The 26859-nt window shown below is 39.2% G+C and overlaps 1 pseudogene; it reads right to left on the bottom strand.

Annotated features, from left to right (window-relative positions):
* Window positions 1-206: 206 nt before the first annotated feature.
* Window positions 207-26859, bottom strand: part of LOC119774414 — a 51259-nt pseudogene continuing 24606 nt past the window's right edge.

Consider the following 26859-nt stretch of genomic DNA (forward strand, 5'->3'; position numbering starts at 1 on the left):
ATATGTCCCATCTCTGGATTCTCTTAAGATTTTGTGTTTTAAATGTATATATATATTTTAAATCAAATAAGTTTTATTTCATTTAGTACCTAAATCTGTTCCAAATTTTTTAGATAAAAAAATAATAATAGCGGTAAAATGTGACATGTGCAAAATGACATAGTTACAACATGTTGACATATGGAGAACCCTTTCAGAAATCCTCTTTCAGCCAATGGACAAACAGGATGGGACTTGAAGTTGGAGGTCTTCTGCTGCCATCACATATGTTCATGGCCATTATTTATCATATTTATTTGTAACATTAGGTTCAAAAGGATCCATCCAACAGAATCTATTTCATTTAAAGTTAGCCGGACGAACCATCATGGTTGTCATGGTTGCCATCAAATTTGGACCCTTCCAGTAGTACCACTTAATGCCGTTGAAGCGGACTACATTGGAGGAAACGGGGGTAATATATGCCATTCAGGTTGGAAGGGCCACAAGCGTCAAACCACCATCCTGCAGAGGGAGAATTGCAGTCAGTTCAAGGAGAAAGTCACAATCAGTCAAATTCAAGCTCATAAAATCTAATACCTAAAGGTACAGCTTTAAGGTAGCAGTAACTTTATACTGGAGCAGAGGGAAAATAAAAAGCTCCACAGGACATTTACAAGAGAAGGAATAAAAATGTCCCACAAGATGGGTTGTAAAGAGAGACAGATTGAGTCAGGGCAGATGAGTGGCAGCATTTGATCGACGGTTCGTACCTCCTGAGGCGAGCTGTGCGCACTTGCAAGTGCAGCGGTCATTGTCTCTGTCCTTGGTGCTGAACTGACTCCCGTTGTGGGTGAAGCTACTGGTTTTGCCAGCAGTGCCACTGAATCCTGCGACGTGAAGGCTAGATTTTTTTTTTTTACAGAAGAGAATAATAAATACAACTTTTGTAAAAGAGGTATCAAAAACCATGACAGAAGCTAATGTCTGGAAAGTGTTATAAACTGAATATACATGGAATACATTGAATCTTAGGTATCAAGGTTGAAATTGAAACACACTTAAATCTTGCTAATTTTAGAAAAAAAAAGATGATTACACACCAAATACATTTCAACTAAAAAAAAACATTTTCTTTTTCTTTTTCTTTTTTTTTTTACAAAAAAAGGTACAACAATCTGTCTGCATATGTATGCAGACAATTTAACTTAGAGTAAGAAAGTGATTTGATCTGAATGCTCATTCTTTCTTGGGGAAAGTAAGTTAGCTTCTCAATCTGGCAACATCACCAACCCTGCCTTTCAAAGTCAAACAGATCTTTACCAGTTCTCTTCAAATTAACCTACAGTTTTGGCCTTTTGTCTTAGTTCAGGTCATTCTTGTAATTAAGTAATTTACATGTTAACAATTTGAAAACCCTACCTGAAATTTGAAAACTCCACAAAACATCTAAAAGGCTAAATCTAACATGGATTTTCAATTCTTACATTCAACTCAACAAAAGTTTAAGAAAAAAAAAGTGATCCTGATCAGGATGTGGTTCAGCAGCCTTTTTCCGCCTGGTTATTAGCTTTGTTTTTTGTTTTTTTTGTTTTTTGATAATGGTTACTATCATTGTAAAGTTAAACTTACCCTTTGAAATTAGTACCAGAATAATTTAACTTGGTTTTATAAAATCATAATATGACCTTGCATAGGATATTAGAAGATTTTAGCAAGACAATTTGTTTAAAACAAAGGGGTTCAACTTTCTTCCTAGGTTCAATCATAGGTGCAGTCGCATCTACTGTTTATCTTAAAGAAAAAAGGAAATCTAATGTAATGTAAAACAAGAAAAGTCCATAAATTCCTACAGATTTTAAAGTGCTGGTTTAGGCAATCACAGTTGTGTATTGTCTGAGTTATATGAATATGTCACTGCATAAATAAAGTCTCTGAAAACTGTATTTCTCTTAATGCTTTTTTAAAGTTCACACTCTGAAGTGGTTAAAATTAGAAAAAGTTTTGCTGATAAGTTGTGTTTTACACACAAGAAATTTGTTTTGGTGATATGGTGATTTACATAGCTATCAAACATACAGCTGTTATACATAAATTCAGGAATATATAACTTAAACAATGCCAGCTGAATTGGAAGGGCACCACTACATACATCACAAAGTATGTATATATACAGATGCTGACATTTTCATTACATATTTTTTGTTTTTGATTTTCTTCTTTAGCAAAAACGTTTCAGTGAAGAACCCAGAGCTTTTAATGATGCAACTAGCAGATAGTACTAGTAAAAAACTGTTTTTGTTATAGGATGTTTTGTTGCTAAGAAACAGCAGTGTCCTGCCACTAGGGAGAGTCAGCAACATTTTGGGTCCATTTTAGGAGTGATCAGCTGCAATCTTAACTGCTCATCTTTGGGTCCTGAAGGTGTACATTTGCTGAAAAATAGGAAGGTTTTAGCCACTGACACTTCCTATTGAGCAATGATGTGCTGCAAATTGTCCCTGGTGGTAGCAGCAGTGCACCACGTCATGATGGAGGAGGAAAGAATTAATTATGGCAAAGTAGGAGTGCCATATCGTTTGATGAGTTCCAATTCAGTGGCTTCATCCTGCGAAGGCCAGATTTGTTGGCCAATTATGTGATAGCGCGTAACTCATTATTATGCAGCTTACAAATGAATCATTCTTTTTGCCTATCATGAAGGATGGGTCCAGTGTATCGTACATAGCATTGGGTGTCCTGTGATACATGGCGAGTCCAAGCAAGCTGGCTGCTCCATGCTCATAGGAAAATGATAAATAGCACCAAACAGTGATGAATATTGTAAGTGCGGTTTCTTCTAATACAAGTATGTCAATAGTTCCATCTAAAATTTATGAAAATAGCTTGTATAAATGGTTATTGAGTCAGATAAGTGGTGGGTAATGTTTGGTTTATTGAAAGGTTTTATCTGTCCCTGTGCAAATGGGTCTGGCTGACATTTAAGCTCAGATTCTAATATCTGTGCAGAGTGGGGGCTATACATTTGATATTCTCAATGATGGTATTGCTGCTCAAAAATGTTATTAGCACCTAAAAGAGTAGTAAAAAGTTTGGAATCCATTCCTGCTGTGTTTGTCAACTCTCACAGTTGTTAGGCAACAGAGCATACAGACAGTGAAAGACAGAGAAGGCTGGACCCGTTTGAATCCAAAGCCAGAACTCTTCTGGCATCTTTATTTTCACAGACCTCCAAGGACCCAGCAAGGTAGACCACATCCTTGGAGGATGTAGCCTCTGAAATTAAATGTCTTTGGTGGGCTAAACGTCTTTAGTTGCTGCATCGAGTACATTCTATGCTGTACCTTCTTGTTAAGCGAGGTGAAGTGGAAAGAGTCTATATTGGGTACTTAAGAGTTGGAAAGGATGATGGGGTTGGGTGAGGCTGTGCTCTTTTTATAGTCTGGTATATGAGTCTTCTTTCCACTGTTTTAAAATCTGTTCTGGCATGATGGTCAGATTCTCTTGCTCCCTGCCCAATGAGCGAGCTATAATCCGCTGACCTCTAGATCTTAACAGACTGGTGGCTGGATATGTAACTGTTTGTGTAGAGGGAAGGGAGCAGGTGTGGAAAGAACACAATCTGGAGGGCAATTACTGATGGTCCTGTTTTTTTATAAAAACTGTTCCCGTTGTTCCACATGATGTTTCCAAACTGCCACAAAGTGTCTGATTCACCTGAAGGTAGAGTCAGGCATATTTATCTGGGAGTGTTGTCCAGCAACAGAACTGGGATGATGATATTGAGTCCATCACCAGGCCCCTGGCATAGATTCCTGGGGGTAAAGGTGCTACAGAGTGCTCATGACTTTGTAGCCAAACTGCAGCAGATCAATTAGTGAGTCTATAATATATTTGTAGAGCAGGTTTTAGAGCAGGATGGCACATGACATGTGTCTAGAAGGTGTCAAACATCTCCTTCAACACCGGACCACAGAGAGCTGATCTGCTCTCTGTGGTCTAAGTAGATGTCATAGTCAAAGCATGAGAATATGTGGGTAGACATCTCCAGTCCAGCAGCTATGCATGGTTTTTGCCTCAAAATACTTTACTGCCCTGCATTTTGGAAAAGGAAAAAGGAGGTTGTGATGGAGTGGGTGGAGGTGGCCAATTCTGATGGTGCAATCACACCAAAGGTAATAATATGACGGAACAAGTGATTTATATGTTATCACTATATAGAAGTGAAGAACACATTGATAATGTGGCGTAGGGTTAAGAGTGCAACAGAGAAAATGTCAACATAAGGTGAAGTAAGGAATGCTTTTAGAGTTTTTTAGGTGGATTTAAAAAGCCATTTTAATTTAACCCTTAGATGGACTGTGGAATTTTTCATCATTAAATTTTAAGTTGAAGCTTTTAAGCTGTTGCTGGCCAACTGCCTCTGTGGCGTGGCTTTGGTGCTATTTCTTTCCATCCCTTTGGTCCGCTCTCCTGCTGCCATAGCCCCAGAACTGGTGCAATCAGCTACCTATACCAGGCCCTGGTGCTCCATTTGTCCCATAAAACAGGAAAGCAGCTTTGTGTCCTGCTTAGACTGAAGTATTCAGGCAAGCCATAGCTTCTAGACCTCCTTGGAGCTTCTTTGGAGGATCCTCAAGATCCTCCGGAGAATCTGGTGAACCCTAGAATGCTGGAACCATTGTCAGGTCTTACTACAGTAAATACACCACCATGACTCCCACAGCTAAAATTTGAGTTGAAACCAGTAAGCAGATAAAAGATCTTCCTATTTGATGATAGGGTGAAGCCTTGTCTCGGTTAGCCACACTAATTACAGGTAAAATTTCAATCAGGCAGCAACAAATTAATTGTGCAGAAAATTTGCTAGAATCAAGTTTGGTGTGGACGCACCGTGATATGAGGGAAAAGAAAATATATGATTTATGTTCCCTGTTCTAAAATTTTAATAGTAATGCTAAGCTTCATCTCTGGCAGACCAGATTCTCTATAATAGATGTTAGGTGTTTCCTCAGTCAGAATAAATCCTGAAATTATTAAAAATTCCTCCAACAAAGCTTAATCTTAAAGATGAGTGACAGTGTTTTTGCAGTTGTTTATCTAGTTATTTATTTTTTTATGTCTTCCAAAATTTTGGCTAAATTGAGCATGATAATAAGTCTCACAGTAAAGGTGGAAACAGTTTTACTATGTCTATGCTCATAATATTTTTCTTCATTACCAAAACAGGTGTTAATGTAGAGAGAAAACAGAAGATTAAACATGGTGTTATCCATTGCTTAAGCTTTTTTTCATTCTAACATTTAGAATCAAATTAAAGAGGTGCAGTTTTAGATAAAGCTCTTCTTTGCTTTGCAGCATGAAATATTCAAATTAAACACACTTCTTCAAAGACAAGAGTAATAAAAAAATACAATTACAAAAACACTTGGTTATATATTCATGAAAGCAACTGCGGGATTTAAAAGCTTTTTTTGCAAAAACGTTGGAAGCCCCTCTGAATGTTCATATTGTTGCTGAACATCAGTGTGAAAACTATCCAAAAGGAATCTCATTATTTCCTTACATGCTTTGCTTTTAGAAGCAACCCAGTTAAAAAGTGTTACTGTCCATGTTCCAGCCATCTTTACAATGCAGTCTGAATGAGTGTACATGTGCTGTTCTCTGTGTCTATTCTTCCAACCAAATGCAAGTCAGAGCTGCTTTGAAGAGAGTGGTTGAGGAGGTCGGTCCAGCTACACAGCCTCTTCTCCTCCCCTGTAATTCTGTTCCAGTTAGAGCCAAGGTCTCCTTCTGAGTTTTCCGACACTTCTGTGTCTCCCTTTTGTTGCCCAGAGGCACTCTCTCTGTGATTACTAAATGAAGAACCTCCCTCTTGAATTTGTTGGTTCAAAGGGCAGGACAACATGTTTTGAAGGGATGCGAGGTAAAGCCTGGACTTGACAGCAATGGGAATTGACAGCAGTGGGGAGCGGAAAAATGATGCAATAGTAAGAGATGTTATAGTTTCATTAGAGGCCCCAATAGAAAGCCTTTTTTTGTTGTAATGGGTCAGGGATTTTGGGCACTTTAGTGAGAAGCTACAGGACATCCAATCTGAAAATAATGTTGTGGAAAACCATTTGCCCCTTACAAATGTCCTGCTTTCCAGATTAAACTAATTATAATATAACATGAAGATTATCTGCCACAATATAAAAATACAAAGAATGATTTTATTTAAGAGAGAAATGCTATTCAAATATGTTAATGGTTTAAGTACTGTCTCTAAGACCTATTAACCTTTTGTTTCAACTTTAATGACAAAAGAAGCCATTAAAGTTGGTAATATGTGGCAATGAGACTTTTACATCTCGGTGGATGTATTTTGGCCTCCTCTCTCCCCATTTGACTACTTACCATCTCAGTCAGATTTAAGCCTAGTCAGAGGCTATTTTTGCCAGAAGTCAGGTTGTTGTTGAACCACGAACACTGAGTATAACTAATGCAATCGAGACGAGTAGTGGATTATTTATGTTAAATGCCCTTGGAGTAATTTTGGTAGGCAGGCTAGTTCTGGGAAGCCTCGCCACAGTAGGGATGGCTCTTGGGAATAACATGTTGCTGTAATAAATATTTTAGCATAGCCTTAGTTTTCAAATGCTCATATTTTAGTGATTTTTTTACTACTACACATTTGTCAGTAATCAAAATCTGGCCAGTGAAATTTAACTAGGCCTTTTAAAGATTTGTTATTTTAAAGGCAATTAATGAATAACCAATAAGCAGTTGGTAGTGGGTGTCAGATAGCTTCTCTTCCTTGATAAATATAACCATAATTTTAAAACAGCTTATGTATCAGTTTGAATAGCTTAAAAATGAAAGTGAGAAACATATAGAGAATACATCTCCATATCCTCTTTCCCACTGAAACAAGCGGGTTAACCATTTTTTTTTTCAAGCATTGCTTGACCCACTAACATTGGCTCCCTTCCCATTAGCAAAAAAAGCTGGGTATAACCCCCTGCTGGTAAGCTGCATGGCCTCTGTTCCCTCACCACTGTGTGACTGTTTTCACCATCATGCTGGGCAGATGTGTCAAAAGCGATAATATTTATGACTAAAGTAGAAGTATAAATCCTACTGTTTAAAAATACTCTTGTCGGTGTGCAGGTGGCGCACTGGTTGGCGCGCACGACTCATGTACGGAGGCCTTAGTTCTCGATGCGGCTGACCCGGGTTTAAATCCGGCCTGTGGACCTTTGCTGCATGTCTCAGACCCCCTTTCCTATCAGCCTACTGTCAGAAGAACGAGCCACTGGTGTCGTAAAAACGACAAAAAGTTTAGGGTACTTTTCTACTCAAGTAAAAGGGTAAAAGTACATTTTTTAAAACTAATTAAAGTTTAGAAGTAATCCCTCTCACCAGTGGTGTGCCATGTTTATCGAATCCAAACAGAGTTGTTTCGGCTTGTTAGATCAGACATGACTGGCTCGGTGTGTTGACATCCGTACGTTGCGCTCAAAGGTATCACATAAATTAAAGGGTCAACCTGGAATTAGTGTGCCCATAGCATGCCAATCAGAGCTGAGGTGATTTTAACACGTCGCTTGCCAAGTCGTTTAAGTTTCAGTAGACACATGTCAGTGAGCTGTTCCCACTGCTACTGACAGCTAATTTTTCCCAGGCTTAAATGGGTTTTGGGGTTGATGGAGTTCTGGCCTAGTGGGTAGAGCAGTGCGCTTGTGCGCTGAAAAGGTTGCAAGTATCTGGTTCGATCCCCACAGCCTGCACGTTGGGTCCCTGAGCAAGACCCTTAACCCCATGCTGCATTAAAATAATGTCAACCACATACTTCACTAAAAGGATAACTTATTTGGAACCTCAAAGGAAGAGGTTTTCTGCTAAACCAATAATTTATGTATGAATCTTGTTAACTTAATTTAAGCTGTAAAGCTCCATTCTGCTCCAGGGAGTGCATTGAATCCAGCTGAGATTGGGGATTTGTCCAGACGACTTCCTGTTGAGCACCGGGAAATATGGCTTGGGAGTAATTTTATAAACCCACAGGGTCAATCCAGAAGTTTCAGCATGCATATAAAACTGGTACAGGTTAAACAAAATGTGATCTCAGATGTAGTGAGCGAAGAGGGGTGATTGGAAAGATTTAGGAGCTTTGTCCCACACAGAGTAGCTTGAAGCAAACTGGTAAAACACAATTTTATTGCATTAATTACATGGAAAAAACTCAGGGCAAAGGAATTTGATCCACTTTTGATGTTTTTGAAGGCCTTGACCTACATATGAGTTTGATTTATCATCACTCAGATCCTCAGCCTTTATAAGCACTTACTAAACCAGAGCAAGCCCCAGACTTTATATTAAATTTACCGTAAAATTCCCTTTCTTCAAAAGAATAGCACATCCAAACAAAATCCTGTTAGCGATTGTCTGGTTACTGAGAGGGGGCTTTGTTTAACTTGTCACTTCCTGGCAGTGGCAGCTATAGCTGAGTTTCAGCTAAACCAATGGGAAACATGGCTCCCTGTGGGGAATTACAGCAGCAGCTGGTGCTGATGGGACATGGGAAGGAAGATGAAGGCCAAGAAGTCATGACATAACCTTGACTTATCTGTTCATTTTAAGTATTTTTGTTAAACTTGTGGGTGTGAAGAAAGATTTTTGCAATTTTTCGATGCAAGTTATCAGCATATTGTCTTTTCTGTAACTGTAGTCCTGGATATCTGCTGTCCTGCAATGTTTATATGTATCTCTGCTTTCACACACCTGAGTGAAAATAATTACGTCACTGGCATAACTTGACTGCAAACTGATGATTATGTGTGTTTCCTTTGCAAAACGTCTGACAGAGAAAATCTAGAAAGTATAGTTTTCATTGTATTAAGTCCTATTTACTCTGGTATACCTATATGTTACCTACAGTAGTCAAGTACGGTACCTTAAAACCTGATTGGTTAATCAGCATTACTCTATCACTGGAAAATAAGAAATGCTAAAAGCCAAAAAGCTACTGTGCAATTCTTAGTCTTAGATTGGATAAATATTAAGAGGAATACTCGGTGTGCAATCTTTAAGGCGTCCTTTATACAGAGCAATGGCAAGGAGAAAGCCTTAACTGAAAGTGTGCATGTTGCCAGACACAAAAAAACACAAAATATCTCAAAGAAGACCTCCTAATAAGGTGAAAGAACAATATTACTTATTGTCACACTTGTAAAATGCAGAGTTACAGGCAACTAGCATCTAGCACTGACACAATGAGCATATGACCCATGCAGTTTATATATATATATATATATATATATATATATATATATATATATATATATATATATATATATATATATATATATATATATATATATATATATATATATATATATATATATATATATATATATATATATATATATATATATACATATAATAAAACAAGTTACAAATTGACTTTTCGCCAGCCCCCCAACCTTCAAAAAAAAAAAATAAGAAAAAAATGCAGGTCATATTACCTGTAGTTGTTGTGTTCATTGTCTATGTAGAATCGATCATAATGTGAGAAGGCTTCATTCCCCTCTCTGTCACGGAGCTGGATGTGCAGACTGTATTCCTGTGAGCTGGTCAGCTTGTGAATGATATCATTTCCCAACCAGTGTTCCCCCGATGGCTCTCCAAAGCCCTGGATTCCACACAAACAGAAAAAACAAAACAATAGATGAAGTAAATATTCTCACCAAGGTATCCAGCTGTCTGGCAAGTTATTTTGTAATTAATAGGAAAATTTAGCTCACTTCAAGGCATGCACATCCATCATTCTGTTGTGTTAAAACAGTTGACTGCATCTGGGATGTAATTTAAGTGCCACACTTCGAACAGTGCAGAAAAAAATTGTTTTTTTTTAACTCTCTCAAAGAAAACCTAAGAGTATTTTAATCTATCAGTTTGAGCAATACATAAAACTTACCTTAGCAGATTCATATTGTTGTGTATGGATGTATAGTTATACAAGCTTCACTCCCCATAATGCCGTGCGTTTAGGCGGGGCTGCGTAAGTTAAGGTCCCCCCATTAAAGGAGCGCCGTACCGCCGCAACACGTATACCCTACCTGTATTACTATGCAGAAGCTTAATAAAACCAAATGAATGTTCAGCAGCTTCATCTCTGCCTTCATCTATGTGTGCGTGACCTCACTCGGACACTACACACTGGCGACGAGGGGTGGAATAGTTAATCACGTTGGAAGTGAAACGAAGATGCTAGAATGACGGTGAAGTTAGCAGAAGCTAGCACAAGGATGGCAGTGTACAGCAGTGAAACAGGCTTGTGCTTTGATGAAAGCAATGAAAGTTTCAAGACATTTGAGCAAAGATTTGCACAGTTTGCGGAAGCAAAAGGAATTGAGCGAGGGAAACAAAGGGCTGTTTTCTTATCCGTAGTAGGTGCAAAGACTTTCTCATTACTGACAGACTTGCTTGCACTAAAAAAGCTGTCTGGCTGCACATTAGAAGACTTGTTAAAAGCACTGAGGGAACACTATGTGCCGAAGAAAAATGTGTTAAGTGAACGTTACTCATTCCGCGTTTGAAAGCAGCAAAACGGAGAGGCTGTAGCTGAATATGTGGCTGCATTAAAAGGACTTGCAACAACCTGTGAGTTTGGTGACAAGTTGGATGAGCAGCTCAGGGACCAGCTAGTTCAGACACGGGCAAACTACGGCCCCCGGGCCGTATACGGCCCGTTAGGCTTTTTAATCCGGCCCGCCGAACTTGTCCAAATTACCCTATTTTCACGACTGTAAGGCGCACATAAACGTCTTTTTTTTTTTTTTTTCTCAAAATGTGCGGTGCGCCCTATGTGTGTTGTAACTGCGACTTTTGAGACCACCATGCACCATGCAGAACTTCTCATCTCCTCATTGAGGAGATGATGAAAGCGTGGCTGAGGGAGGTGAATGTACGGAGACCAGGTGTTTTTTTCCACTCATCACCATCTCTGGTAATCTGTGACTCCATGCGTGCCCATCTCACAGCTGATGTGAAAAACATGGTGAAACAAATGAATGCTGTGCTCGCTGTTATTCAACCGCTTGACATCGGTGTGAACCGGACGCAGCAGGTGCAGCAGAAGCAGCGAGTTTACATGCAAAGTCAATGGTTGACGCGCGTATAGGCGCAGCAAAAGGTCCCGCAGCGCGTTTTGAGCAGTAGGCGCAGCGCGTCGGGAGCGTTTATCTGACGCGTCGGAAACGCGCTGCTGCTGCTCGAGATGGAAAAATTGAAGTTTTGCTGCTGGAGGCGCCGCATCAACCAATCAGAGAAGCTGATCTGGGAGCTGACAGCGAGACAGACACAGCGCTCTGATGACAAATGATATTACGGCAAATCAAAAAGGCTGGATGGATGAGGAGATGATGAAAGCGTGGCTGAGGCAGGTGTATGTGAGGAGACCAGGTGGTTTTTTCCACGCATCACCAACGCTGTTAATCTGTGACTGAATGAACGCTGTGCTCGCCGTTACCCCGGGCGGTCTGACAAAGAAACTTCAACCGCTCGACATCGGTATACACCGGCCGTTCAAAATAAGGCTGCGAGCGGCGTGGGAGCGATGGATGACAGACGGAGACCACAGTTTCACGATAAGTGGAAGGCAGCGCCACGCAAGTTACGCCACAGTTTGCGGATGGATTGTTGATGCTTGGGGTAACGTGTCTGCTGGCACGGTTGTTCAAGCTTTCGCAAAAGCCGGCATTATTTCTGAGGAGCCGCCCAGCACGGAAAGTGACTCTGACAGCGAAGAAGGGGAAATTGGCATGTCTGATTTAGCGCAGCTGTTTAATTCAGAAACAGAGGATGATGACTTTGATGGGTTTGATTAATACTTTGTAATAAATATTTGAATAAATCACAATCATACTCAGTTTTGCTCCCGCTCTATTTTTCTACCTGAAAAATTAATTCAACAGCAGCCTCTGGGCCGGGTCTCCTCCGGTTTCACCGCAGCAGCTGGCAGGTGTTTTTTCATCTAAATAATCTAAATCTTGCAGCTATATTTGATGCGATCAGTGGGAATAAAGTAGTTTTAATATGTTTTTAAGTGAGAAAGGCCACCTGAAAACTTCATAATTGCAGTCAGTTCATCCAGATTATCATCCTGCCTATACTATTTCTGTCGGAGGCGCTCAGACCCCGACATACCAGCGGTGCACCGCCAGTAGAAATCCCTTCAACAGCAGCCTCTAGGCCAGGCAGCCTCCGGGTTCACCGCGGCGGCTGGCAGGTGTTTTTCATCTAAATAATTTAAACTGCAGGCACCAGGATACCGGCAATAAAAGCGAACATATTCCGTGGCAGGTTTCAAAATTTTAAGTTAATTTAGGAGTGATCACAGCGCTCTGTGTCATCAGCGATGTGTCTGTCTCACGGCCAGCTCCCAGGTTTGATTAATACTTTGTAATAAATACATGAATAAAGCACAGTCATACTCAGTTTTGCCCCCGCTGTATTTTTAATTACGCAGTAGAGGTATTTAAAGGTAGTAGAGGACATGTACCTGTATATAAGAAAACCCTATAGTCCGGTGCGCCTTATGTGTGTGTTAAATACAGAAATGGGACACATAACTGAGACTGCGCCTTTTAGTACGGTGTGCCTTATGGTCGTGAAAATTGTCTGTTTTTTTATACATTTCAATCCCCAGGTTTAATTAATGACATTGCTTGTCCAAATTCTGTCAAATTTAAGAACCCATTCTGGCCCGCAAGTCAAAAAGTTTGCCCACCCCTGAGCTAGTTTATGGAATTTGCAGTAAAGAGCTACAAACTAAGCTGCTGAGCGCAAATACAAAGATTTCCAGTGCAGAGCATGCAATAAGCAAGGGCATCTGGAGCGAGCATGCAGAACCAGGAAGCAAGCACAACGGTGGTACGGCATTCCTTTAATGGGGGGACCTTACCTTACGCAGCCCCGCCTAAACGCACAGCATTATGGGAAGTGAAGTTTGTATAACTATACATCCATACACAAGACAAATAATTAGCACTTCTTTTTCTGAAATCCTTAGAATAATTCATTTTGCTGTAAAAATATTATATCAAAGTATTTTTTTAAACTTGATCATGTGATGAGTTTAACCATTCTCTAATTCTCGAAACTTAATAAAGTACATTTCATGTTGCATAAAGTTTTTGTTTTTTTATCTCAACAAGGTGTTTTTGTTTTATTATTGCACCTGCCTTAAATGGTACATGTATTGGGATGGATTGGATGGGATGGAAGTGTTATCCTTTATAGAGAAAATCAGCCACTTAATGACATTTCCTGTTCTTAATGATCACCTGACCGTCTGATTCCACAGGTCCACACACAGTGTGAGGTTCCACTTATTGGTTAAATAAATAAAACCTACACCACTGCACTTTCAGTAACTCTAAGCATTTAGGAGGAAAATGTGACGGAATCTTCTTTATGGTGCACAATAAGATTAAGTGATGTTATTATCAGGTCATTAAGGTGTATTTTGTTTGGCTTTTATGCAATTCTGTAGCAGTACTGATAAAATAAATGGACTAAATTTAAAAGAATGTTGAATACAAAACCATGGTTCTATTTACCTTGCTGGAAAAAGGCTAAAGCCCTCTCATTATCCAGTGGTTGTTAAAAAAAAGTACATGAAGATGACTTATAAATTGAAAAAAAAAAACAACTATAACTAGTGGCAGTGTTGTTTTAAAGCATTTCATTCAGTTTCTGCAAGAAAAAAGGGAATAAGTTGCATTTATATGCTGCAAATCAAATACCCTTGAGTAACAAACTTGTGTGATTACAATATACTGCAAAACAAAACTTGTTTGGTCATTTTAGAAACTACTATATAAGGGGATGCTTAAATAAAACAACTGTGCCACTATTGATGAATTCAGCCATTACGTGTGTCATGAAACACTGCTAGAGGGGGGATAACAAAACAAAATACATCATAATTGATCTGCATCGAAATACAAAAATTTCACAATGAGGATTATTAAATAAAAAATTAAAAAAAAAGTACTAAAATAGAACAGGGTGGGGGAATCCCTGCAGAATTACACAAATGTTATAGAAATATTAGCCTGACGTAGTCCTACTCAATTCTAGTCAGAATATGAGTCTGATACTGCTCCATAGAGCTGTGATTATGGGGCGTGTTTTGAACGAACCAGGAAAAAAAATGCCTCTGCACTCAATTGGATAGACCTACAACCAATAAGAGCAACGGAGTGCGTGACGTATGTTAAGCGATGCATAGTTGTTGTCAACAAAAATCAAAGCATGCAGTTTCACGCCTAGAATAAGAAGGTGAGCCTTGATCGCGTTTCTCTGTTCCTCTTTTAAAATTAAATTGCTGTCGATATCTTCTAGAACAGACCTAATAGCAGAATCTACTCACCTCAACTCTCCGGCGGCAGCCATTGTTGTTGTCACCCAAGCGCGCTTTGGTCACATGGTTGATTACGTTACTGTTGATCATCTGTCCATCATCGTATAAAGCCCGCCCTGACAATTTGATTGGATCGCCAGAGGGTGGGCGAACATACTCGCGCTACTATGGAGCAATGCCAGACCGAACTTCCCGACCTCAAACCTTGTGGGCGGGACTAAGTTCGGAATGGCACCCAGGCTATAGAAATATATGGCCAGATAGATTTTAAAGACCTCCATAGACATTAAAGGAGGCCAAAAAAAGAAGAAGAATTTTTGGACTTGTAATGCTTGCATGCCAGCAGAAAATTTTGTTCTGTTTAAAAGAAAAAAAAATCACAGCCTGTGTTTGCAAGGTTACATTTGAACAAACCACAAAATTTCTGGATGAATATCCATTGGACAGATGAGCCAGATGCAGAGATGTCTTGCTAGAGTGCATTTGGCAAAAGCCAAACAATATTTCAGCACTCACTACTTCTACCAACTGTCAAGCTCAGCAGGGGGGTCGGATGGCTTGTTTTGAGACCACAAAACCTGGACACCTCGCAACCACTGACTCAGACATGAACTCCTCTGCATACCAAAGCATTTACCCTGACAATCTGTCTGACAACTGAAGCCTGGCTGCAAATGGATCAAAAAGCAGCATAATAATCCCTAAGCCATTAGCAAATCAGCAGCAGAGCGGCTACCAAAAGGACAGGAGGTATTATTGTGCTGGCGAAGTTAAATTCCAGATACTAACTTCACTGAAACAACAAGGAGACATTAATGGATGACTGCTAATCTTAATGATCTGGAACAATTCTTTAAAGGATTATGGAAACAAAGTCCCATGAACCTTAATACAACTTGATTTGCATATGTAGAAGATCAATACATATAATGTTTCATAGTCTGTATAGTCGATTTGGATTCGTTGTCTATTTTCTATGCTTTTATTGACAAGCTTTACAGATTTTGTATCAGTTTCTATGTTAGGCTTAGTTCTATGCCATGCTTAGGTGTCTTCTTTTCACTAATGATGCATATCTATGTGCTGGTAGGCATACATATTTTTGTTTTTTCTTGTTGGGCTGATCTCTTTTTGCCTTTTTTTGTAATAGCAAATTCAACTTATTTTATTAGTATGCTAAGCTTAGAGGAGTGTCTGTTGATCACCACTGTTTGTTTTTTTTCCACTCTCTGGGATCTGGTGGACTTCTCACCTCCCACATGAGGAGCAAAGAATTATCAGCAAGCTTAAAGATACTAGAAAATGCAGCAGTTGATTTCATCTAAAACTGATTCACAGTGTAACAGAACCCTAATACAGAGTAACAATGTGAAATGACTTGCAAAAAAATTTACATCTGTTGAACTTTTTTTACTTTTGTGGAATTACAGCCAAAGACCTAATGCCTTTCATCACGATTTTATCACAGACTAACATAAAGAAAGGCATATTTGCCACTCAGGCGCAGGTCCTTTGCAGCAGCAGGGTTTCTTCCTACTTTTATGTTTATTGTGATGCTGCCAGCGCCATGTTTCATTGTGTTCAAAGTGATGTCTATTATTAATTTGTACCCGCTTGAGCTAAAACTGCATTCTTGCATAAAGGCTATATGGGATTACTGGCCGCTTCTGTTTGATGGCCATAACTTTGATTTATTTTCTATTTTAAATGTTGGATTAAATTGTTCTCTCTAAGATGTTCAAAATAAAAAAATGCAAGGATGAAACCTATTGATTGTTTTGGTATATCTAATTAAATCCTACTAGAACATAATAAGAGAGTGACCCTCAAAATTATTAATTTGCCTATAATTTATTTCTTATTGTCTCCACATTTATACATGTTTTTTCCATCAGTTTGTTCAGCTTGTATTCCTTCTTTTTATTGTGGAATGATAAAAAATTTTAGTATGCCTCTGAGAGTATAAAGTTTGTCGGGTTAGGAGTACTTCTGGAAATGACAAGTCTAGCTGTTGTTTTTTTCTCTTGACTGTGAGCAGATACGTTGCAAGGAGGCGTATAGCGTTTATCACCTGATGAGAACCCCAGGGTGCAGCATTTGATAAAGTCTGACCACAGCTTCTGAGACAGGGCAGAGACAGAAAAGCATTTCAGTGCAATCGCTATCCACCATCCATAGGGTCCCTGTGCTCCCACGCTCCCAGCTGGAGTCGAAGGTTTATCAACCACTTGAAAAAATATTGAACTTGAAAGAAGTTTACCAGTTTTTTTTTGGGTGTGTGTGTTTTTTAGCTCTATTTTTGTTAGCTTGTCCAGTCGCAGTTGATTTGTCAGTGCCAATCTGAAACACACTACATCCAGTCAAAACCAGCATTGCACATTTGTTCTGTGTAATTTAACAGTCTAAGGGGACTGCCTGCAATTTATTTACTGGTTTCCTAAAGCATACAGAGCACATTTCACTTATTTTAAAAGCTTTATAATCACATCTAACAAAACACAATTTAGATTTTGTGCAAAACATAGTTACAAGTGTTAAAACAATTTTGACAGACCTAGAACATTAATGCTACTTTATGGTCTCTTGTGCGCACTTTAGATTGTTTTGCAGGAAAATGTAGCAATCTTAAGGACTGATGCAAATAATAATACGCTGTGAGTCAGACATTGCAAAACATCAGTGTTTATGTATGAGAAATGTGTGTGTGTGTGTTCGTTTTTCTTTGGGTGGGGGTGGGGGGTTGACACAGAGCAATAGCAGGTGCAAAAACATAGGGGGTGGTAGGGAACATGAGGGCAGCCAAATGCAACAACCACAGGTCACCTGGGATCACAGGAGAGCCGCTCTCCCACGCCTTTTCATGCCAAACCACCCATGGACAGTTATTGAAACCTCCTGTGCAGTAATGCAGCGTTGCTCTACATGACCTTACATTGGTGATGCATCCTTGATGTGTTAAATAAAGTACCGTTTTGTAGTCCTCCCATCTGCGCTGGAAGTCAACAGAGCCATTCCTTCGATGCTGCAGCACTGTCCACCCCCCACCTCTGGTCTTCATGTCACAATACACCTGCGCAGAAAAAGAAAAAAATTTGATCTCATCTCTTGATCCTGGTAGACAAAGGTTGAAAAGTTCGATTAAAAGTTGTTGGCATTATAGACAGATTGAGTAAATGTGAGATATATCGGCTAAGAAAGTTTGAGCATCTAATCACACATTTCTAGAATCACTTTCGCTCTATGAGGAACATAAACATTCATCTGTAATCTGTTCTGTCTCAAACCAGCTGATGAGAGTTAATCCATTTGTGTCCACTAGATCAGGCATCCCCAAACTCGGTCCTCAAGGCCCCCTGTCCTGCAGGTTTTAGAGGTTTCTCTGCTTCAGCACAGCTGGTTATAATGATTGCAGTAGACCAAAAGCCTGTTAATCAGCTTTCAATTAAAATCAGCTGTGCTGGAGCAAGGAAACCTCTAAAACCTGCAGGACAGGGGGCCTTGAGGACCGAGTTTGCGGATGCCTGGACTAGATAATTATACAGTGTGGCTCTTTAGCAGCTGAAACATAAAATGTTTTAATGGACTCTTTGTATTTGACAGACCTGCACAGATTGAAATTATTTTATCAACATTCTTAATTTAGGGAACATAATACTCTTTGACTCGTCTATCAGAATTATTATATGTTTTACTTTTGTACATACTGTGTCGCAAAAATAAAAACCACACTTCAAATTAATATTGTCACATTATTTGATAGACTAACACAAAAAAGAGAAGTGAAATGAAGGAAAAAAGATAGATATTATTTTGTGAAGTTGCATAGAAAGGTAGATTCCCACTTTACTCCTCTTTGTGGATTTTTGTTTAGTTTTGTTTTGTGTGTGTGGGGAGGTGGGGTCCATGGGGATATGGGACAGAGGGACAAGGGTCAGAGTGGTTTTTGGTTAGACATTTTTGGACCTCTCTTGTGTTTAAATCTGTTAAATTGGAAAATGAAAAAAAAAAATACAAAAAAGGAGGAATCTCTGCCGCACGATGGTACATGTTTCACTATCGGGATGCTTTGCTCTGGGTGATGGGTATTGTTTTGTCTCACACAACACACGGGGAATTATTTATGGGCCAAAGTTTCTAATTTAGTTTTCATTTGGCCAAAATCTTTTCTTAAATGTGCTGTTTCCTACGTGGCTAATGACAAATTTGACCTGTTAAGGCTTTTCTTTATCATTATGGAGATTTTCTTTGTGAGGTGCATCACTGCAAATTTTCTGTTCTTCTCTTTTGCTGCCCAAATCATTCACCGTGTGGCAAATGTAATAAAGACCCATAAAGTCAAAAAGCTATGAGTTAGTTTTTTCAAGGTACTCTAACTTTATTTAGTGCCAAGTGCAATTGGGGCTAAACTCGGTTTACTCTCAAAATCATATCTTGGAAAACAAGAAGACTCATCATTGAAGTTAACCCAATATTATGAAGAGATAGGATAAATAGCACAGCAGCATTTCTGTTATTTGAGGACTTCCATAAAAGCTCGAGGAAAACGATGGGGAAACCCTCCATTTCAGGGTGTCACACATTGATATGACCCAGATGGGCTGGAAAAACTAACATCCCAGTTTGTTCACGTATCCCAGGAGTGGGGATGGGAGGTTGGGGGTGTTTGAGGAGGAGGTTTGAACGTTTTGGGTTACAGCAGACTGTTTTTTTTCTTTCTTGGCTCCACATTTTGCAGATGCAGATGTTTGCAGGAAGAGCTAGAGAAGAATTGTACTTATTCATCGAGTGACAGATTTGGAAATCTAGACTTGTTTTAGACATCTGAAGTGTTCATCTGGACGTCCTCCAGCCTCCTGTAGTGGTAATAAGATGAGTGAGCAAATTTTCCCGGTGGGCGGAAGATTAAATGCTTTTTATTTCTTGGATCAGTTTAGGCTTAACATGTGTAATTAAATCAACAGACTTGGAAAGTATAATTTGTTTTGTTCCTGAGCACTTTATTTGGATTTTTGTATAGCATTGTCACTTTAAGTCATGAATGTTGTCAGCAGGATTGAGGAATCGCCAGTTATCTCAATTTGGAATACTGAATATTTATTAAAAGTAGATTTTGTTTTACAGTTGAATCTGGCATCATTAATACAATATTAACCCTTTCGTACGACTTTATTAATAAAATAAAATGTGTAAAAAATGTATAAATAAATACGAGATAATAGAAATTTCTGATGGGCTGGTGGCCTGTTTAGGATCTACCCCACCTATCATCCAAAAAGAGCTTTAGATAGACACACCAGCCCCCTGTGATCCTGACAGATAAGCAGGTATAGATGTTTGGTGGATGGATGAAATGACAGAAATATATATTTCTGCCAACTTCCTTCAGCCAATTCTTAAGAGTAGAGAATGATAATACTGTGTAGCTTCTAATATCCCAGCAGTCTTTTCTATGAAGTCATGAAGGAACTGCATCCATTTAGGAAGAGTAACAAAAAAGTTGTGTTTGCAGTTTTCCATAATCCATATTTTAAATAGCTGAAAAAAAAAGGTTTTCTGGCTGGATAGGACCAAAATTTAATTAGTTGGTTGTGCAAAACTCTAAATATGGCCATATAGCACATCACATATGATCCAAAAGGCCCACTGTAAAGCATGGTGACACCATGATGCTGAGACAACATTTCCCATTCATGGATGTAGAAGCTGGATAGAGCCTGAAAAATACTTAATATTCTGATAGAAAAGATATCGTGATGCAGTAGTTTATTTATAACAGCTTTGTAACTATTGAAAGTGGTAAAAAAAATGTGACTGCTTAGAAAATAGGTTGTTTTGCTTTTGCCCAGTTTTATACCACCACCCACCTGGCCAGACATTCTATTCTGGAATTAAATTGGAATTGTACACCGAAAGCAGCCTTGATTTAGGTAAGAAGGCTGGGGGTGCGGGAGGGGTTCGCTAACTTATGTCAGTGGAAAATGTACATTTGCCCCGGCTGGCAGGAAACACATGGCACCAGTGCCTAACTCCTGGTTGGTTATGAGAAAAAAACAAAACAAAACACAGTAATAAAAAGATGATGCCAACAGTAAACTAAAGAAAAAAGCAATGCATAACAAACATCTGTTTTTATGGATATCTTTGTTTCTTTTCTTTTTTTTCTTGTGTTTCCCTCTGCTAAGCTGTAAGAAAGGCAACCCAATCTAAGACAAGTGGATGTGATTTGCTGAAGCGATAGCCTGCTGCTGGATGCCACGGTTGACTAAGCATGAGCCAGCTCCTCCAGATGAGTGGAGAAAACTCCTTGGCTTCTCTGCCATAGCACTTAGCTGCACAAACCTTTTCCCCATATCACATGAAGAATGTAAGGCTGTAGTTGCTTATTATGTCTAATTTCTTTTACATAGTATGGCATATCTAGCAACCTCAGCAACAAAAACTCAGTTAGCCTCAGTTTGAAATTATGTTAACTTTTTTTTTCCCTTTCAAGATTTATTGATACCCTGATGCAGTACATTTCTCATACAGTGTGTATGGATGTGTCTTACTGTTGCAAACATAATGTAGTTGATACAACTGGTTTCATTTCTCTAAACTAAGAAGTAAAAAGACAAAGTCCTCGGAAAAAAGTTACATGTCACTCTCAGTCAGGTGATATTTGAAAGAAAAGGTCAACAACTTGTTTATCCCTGAAGCCAAGTGCTTTCTGCCTGATTCCAAAAAAAATGTTTCTATGTTTCCACCAACAGAGTGAAGTCAGATTGAGACACCAATTAGCATCTCTTGAACTAAAATGATGCATGTGAAAATCTCTTTAAACATGTTTTCTATCAGTACTACTTTTGCAAGGCAGTACTGAACTCAAATCAGGTGGTTTCAAAATATGAAAATAATCTATAGCTACAAGGAAGAAATCCTCTATACCTTTACATCCTGTGTTGAGTTGTGCAGTCGTATGCTGTATAATCCACTCTCTTTCACTCCTGACCGCAGAATTTCAGCACAGTCTTTGAAAGTTTGTCTCTTGTTCTTGGGCTTTCTGGAAATTTCTGCAGAAACACAGTGGCACATTTGGACAGAATTACAATTACTTAAGGTTTTTGCAGTCAGTTCCACATTGCACTGAGTTTACTGTTGAAACTGTTTAAAGTTTGCCTAGTTAAATTGAGATTTACATAGCCAATACTACCTTACCTAGATTAAATTCCCTGTCTGTTATGGTAGAGTTGCTCTTCTTGTGTACATTTGTATGTATTGTTTAAAATGTCTGTGGATGTGTCAATCCAAACAGTACCCACAAAGCCTTACCATTGCATTGACTGACTTTAGTGAGCAGCTGCTCAACAGTGTCCGCCAGCCTTGCCTGCTGCCTCTGTAGTGCAGTACTATTGAGTGTTGAGCTTTCAAGTTCACCTTCAAGCTGACTGACCAAGTGACTGTGCCTCTCCAGAACATCTTGAAGCTGCTGTTTTTCACCCAGCAAATCCTGCAGCTCCTTCCCATAGCGTGCCTCCAGTGCTAAAAGCCTTTGTTCTAGAAAGCTAAAGAAGAACTAGGTTAGTTTTCACAGCATTGTCAAAGGGTTATTTGCAATAAATAATACATGTGGATGGAGGTGCATTACATTTAACTTTTAAAGCAGATATTTAAAAAAAAATGCAAATTTAACTAAGGATGATGAATAGAACTCTGCAAAACTGTCTCACTATGCTAACATCATATAAACACCTGTACCACAGCCGCGCTCACAGATGGCTCAGTATGCCGAAATACTCCATCATGCCCTGAAGGCATCAACCTGGCAGTAGTTATGGTAATATATCTGTGTGTGGGTGTGTGTGTGTTTCTGTTTGTGTGTGTTTTGTGTGTCTGCAAGAGTGGCACATTGTAGCTAAATGAAGATCATCAATTCTAGCAGCTTGATCTTTATGGCTTTGACTAATGAGTCGCAAACAGTTATTTATTGAAACAATCCAACCACCTAGACTGAACAAGCTACTTCAATGGTCTCTGCAGACAAGGATTACATACAATCTGCATGGATCCACAGTCTCCCACTTTAACCATCCACTCAGCATGTGGCGTTGATGGATCGATCCAAATAAAATTTTACATTGCTTCCTACTTATGTTTGCTTTGACGGGAAATAACTCAATTAAAGCAGCAAAGTGTGCTTTCAATTTTTTCACTGCTTTGTGCATTCAAGTTTGAGAATCAGTCAGAGTATAGAAACCAGACCAGCCAAGTGTTCATAGTTTGCTTATGGTATTCTTTTTTTTTTTTATTGTTATTTTAAATTGTAAAGTATACATGGCTAGACGGCTGTTCTCCATACCTCTGCAGTTGGGTTTGCCTCCTGCTGATACTATTTTATATGCAACGCCTAAGAAAACAAACATGTGTCTGTTCCCATTTTTAGCTTGGCAGGAGCTCAGAAACATCTCAGAATCCCCAGAAACTATTTTTAAACTACTATAGCTGCACCTACAGCCACCTCTGCCCCTGAATTTCCAAAGATAAATACATTTATTTACACATCAGAGCCATGTCATCATCACAAAACAATGATGAATTAAAGGGCACCACAGATTTATAAAAGAGGGAATCTGTAACAAGTGCTGATGGCAGAGTAGCATGATCCCCTGTAGGTCACATCGAGCAGATTGTTGGAAAGATAAGCAAGGGGATACAAAGACTGATAAATATTTGCACCCTTTTGCTCCGTCTATAACCCAGATAATCTCATAGTTCTGTGAGAAATGTTAAAGAAAGCCCTTACTAAGAAGCATTACCCATTTGATCATAGGATTATACGTCTCCAGTGCTGAGGAGTTTTACAAGTTAGTGGCCCACTGTGAAAAATTGTTGAGGTGTTTCATTATAATTTTATAATTGTATCAGTACGTGTTTCATGAAGGGTATTTATGGCTGGTGTTTACAATTAGGGGAGAATTATGCCTTTCCCTGTTTGCCCACACAAGCACATAGGCAGTTTTTTTTTTTTTTTTTTAGCCATTGCTTTTACCAAGGCAAAATCCACAATCTAACTCAAAGTGCTGCTTCTTATATTGCAAAATATACCCTAAATACAATTAATTAGTAAAGTACACCCCTGGTACATGCATTCAGGGAATTATTGTATTCAACTGCTTTTCTCCATTTCTTTTTTTGTTCTTGTTGGTCATCATTTGAGGACTAAAAGAACTGTATACAGTCTGTAACAGTGATCTTCAGTTGTTCCGGTAATTACCTTACTATTGACATTTTGGTGACACCAATCCTGCAGCATGCTAAAAGGAGTTAAACATGGATTAATTCAGTGAAGACATCATATATATTTAGTATGGCATAAGATTATCCATCTAAGTAGTTTATATTTATTGAGGTGGACCCAAAAATTTCTTTTGGAAATAAACTGTGAGTTTTGTGTCTAACAAAGAGATTTCTACTTATGGGACATGCCTAAAAATCATCCAAATAGGGTACTACCTACACCTCTCCTGTGGAACCAACTACCAGTTTTAGTCTGTGAGGCAGACACCCTGTCAACTTTTATGGGTAGGCCTAAAACTTTCCTTTTTGATAAAGCTTATAGTTAGATATGCTCAGGTTATCCTGAGCTATCTCTATAGTTATGGTGCTATAGACTTAGACTGCTGAAGGACATAGGGACCATTTTTTTCATAATTCTGCTTCATTCTATCTCTATTCTACCACTCTGCAGAATTTGTTAGCTCAATCTCTAACCCTATCCTCTCACTGTTTTTTCTCATAGTAGCTTGATCCTGTCTGTTCCTATTTGGCTGTGATGCCATCCTGGAGAGAAATATCAGCTGTGTTGCTGCCATCAACCCCTTTGTTTATAGATGTTCGAACTTGGCCTCTTTTTCAGTTTAGTCCTGTTTCTCTGTCTGTGACAGGCTGGATGTGCTCTATTCATCCTCTGACATGAGAGCTGGCTCAGAGCTCGTCTGCCTGGCTCTGTGTTTGCTTCCGTCTCCTTGAACCCCAGTCGGCCTCGGCAAATGGCCGATCATGAGTCTGCTTCTGCTGGAGGTTTCTTCCTGTTAAGAGGGAGTTTTTCCTCTCCCCTGTCGCTAAAATCATGCTTAGTGTGAGGGATTGCATGCGAGTCAATAAGTTGATGCAATCAACTGGTTTTCCTTAGAAAACTTTTAATCAAATTCACTGTATCATCTGGTTGAATTGTAAAGTGTCTGGAGATAACGTATTGTGAATTGACGCTAAATAAATAACTGAGTTGAACCTTTTTTTCCCCCCAGCTATTATTGTCTTTACACTGTCACAAGTACAGAGTAACGAAATTAACTCTTGGCATTTAACCCATCCCCTTGGAGAGCAGTAGGTTGCCATTGTGTGGCCCCTAGGGAGCAGTGTGGGGTTAAGGGTCTTTGCTCAGGGACACGGAGTGGTAGTCTATGGGAGTGGGGCTCGAACGCAGAACCTCAGGATTCCAAACTCTTTACCCTAACCACTAGGCCGCCACTCCCCAGATGTCCAAAGCACATCCTCAGCAGCGTTTAGAGTGCCAAGTTGACTGAGCGGATCAGCCTATCTTTAAGGCTTAGCATAGCCACCCTGAAGATTAAACTTCCTTTTACTTCGCTTTACTTTGCTCACCTGTTTTTGTCACTGAGGCGTGCAATTTCTTGAGTCTGCAGGAGAATGTGTTTCTCCAGGCGGTTCGTAAAGAGTGAGTATTCAAGCAGCTGTATCTCGAGGCGACTTGTCTTGTTTAACACCTAGAGATTGACAGAGGGTTAAAAAACATAAGCCTATCACACCTTCGGTATAAAAGGCCAAGTTCAGCTGTGAATTCCTTACAATCACACCTTTGGGGATAAACAGCCTTGCTTAACTACAAATCCTAGAATGTGTCCCTACTGATCCCTGAAAGAGTTTTTGGTTGCAGATAAAACACAACGAGGAAAATCTAACTTGAATATTTATACAGGTTTCAGTTCTTTATCAACCTTTGATAAGAGAAAAAGTAACAGCAAAACAGCCCAATCTGTAATAACAAGTCTAGTATGATTGAAATCACATCTGTGTTGTGCTACTGAGGTTTATGTTTTAATTGGCTTATTGTCAGTCACTACTTGCAGCTCATTGTGTCAAAGTCTGTGGAAGTAAATACCAGCTGCTGCCGACACCTTTGGGCATGGCTTCTCAGCAGATTTTCTGATTTCCATTTTAATTTGATACTTTCAAAAATGCTTTCGCACAAACATGATTTTTTTCATGAGCATGTACGACCCATGCTAATTTTCTTTAGACTTGACTACAAAACAATTAATTCAAAAAAATCTTATTCTCATCTTCTTAACTTTCTCACCTGGGTCTCAACATCTGTCAATTTGCGAGTCTGCTCTGCCGATTGGCTGAGCAGGTTGGTTCCCATCTCCAGCATAGCGGCTGTCTGGGTGTGCACAGTCGCCCTCTTTATCTCTTCCATACCAGAGCGCACATTCTCCTGGATGAAGTTTTCTAGCTATAAGGAGAGAAACCATGACAAATGTATATTATTTCAAAGACGACAAGAGCTTTTCTGGAATCAGGAAATGTTGGGCCTTTTTGGGAACTAACAGGTCCTTATATTAACTGTAGCTTTCAAAGTATTCATAGCTGCTGAATGTCTTTTTGACTGTTGCATTATAACCAAAAAAGTTAGTATACATGTTGCGAAGCAGCAAGCAGCATCATTAAGACCAAAGACAAACAAGACAGGGCAGGGATAATGTTGTGGGGAAGCTTGTCTTTAACTAAACAGAAGGGCATTAATCAGAAAAAAAAAAAAAAAACAAGCAAAAGAACAAAAAAATATGGGGGAGCTGCACACATCCACATCTTAGTTTAAAGAGCCTTGTGATTTTGTAACTTTCTTGTAAAATTTGTTATGCACTTCATAAATGTTGCCTTTGTGTACGAGTTGCAGGAAGAACGCCAATATTAAAAGAAAGTCAGAAAAACAAAACAGACAAATCATGTAGCAGGAATCAGAATCAGATCTATTGCCAAGTCGGTTTGCACTTACAAGGAATTTAACTTTGTGTTGATGGTGCAGACAAATTAGCTAAAAATATATACAGAATACAGAATCTATTGCTACATACAATATAAAACATACAATATGCTATATATGATATATAGTATCTAGCCATGTACTACTGTATATACAAAATAGACACAATTAGAGACGCTACATTGGTTTAGATTCTAGGTCCTGAATGGGGGAGGAAGAGAGGCAATATCAGTGTCAGGGGGGGTCTCTGGGCCTTGTTGATAAGGCTGGTAGTGGATGTGAAGAAACTGTTCAGGGGTCAGTGATCTCTTTCAGGTGTGAAAGCACAATGCGCTCAAAGGACTTCATGACCACAGAGGTCATGTGACGGGTCTCAAGTCTTGTGGACCTTGGCTTCTTGGAAATAGTGGAGCAGGTTGGCACT

The sequence above is a fragment of the Cyprinodon tularosa genome, unplaced genomic scaffold (genome assembly GCF_016077235.1).
Source record: "Cyprinodon tularosa strain WSP-4 unplaced genomic scaffold, ASM1607723v1 ctg810, whole genome shotgun sequence".
Lineage (NCBI taxonomy): Eukaryota > Metazoa > Chordata > Actinopteri > Cyprinodontiformes > Cyprinodontidae > Cyprinodon > Cyprinodon tularosa.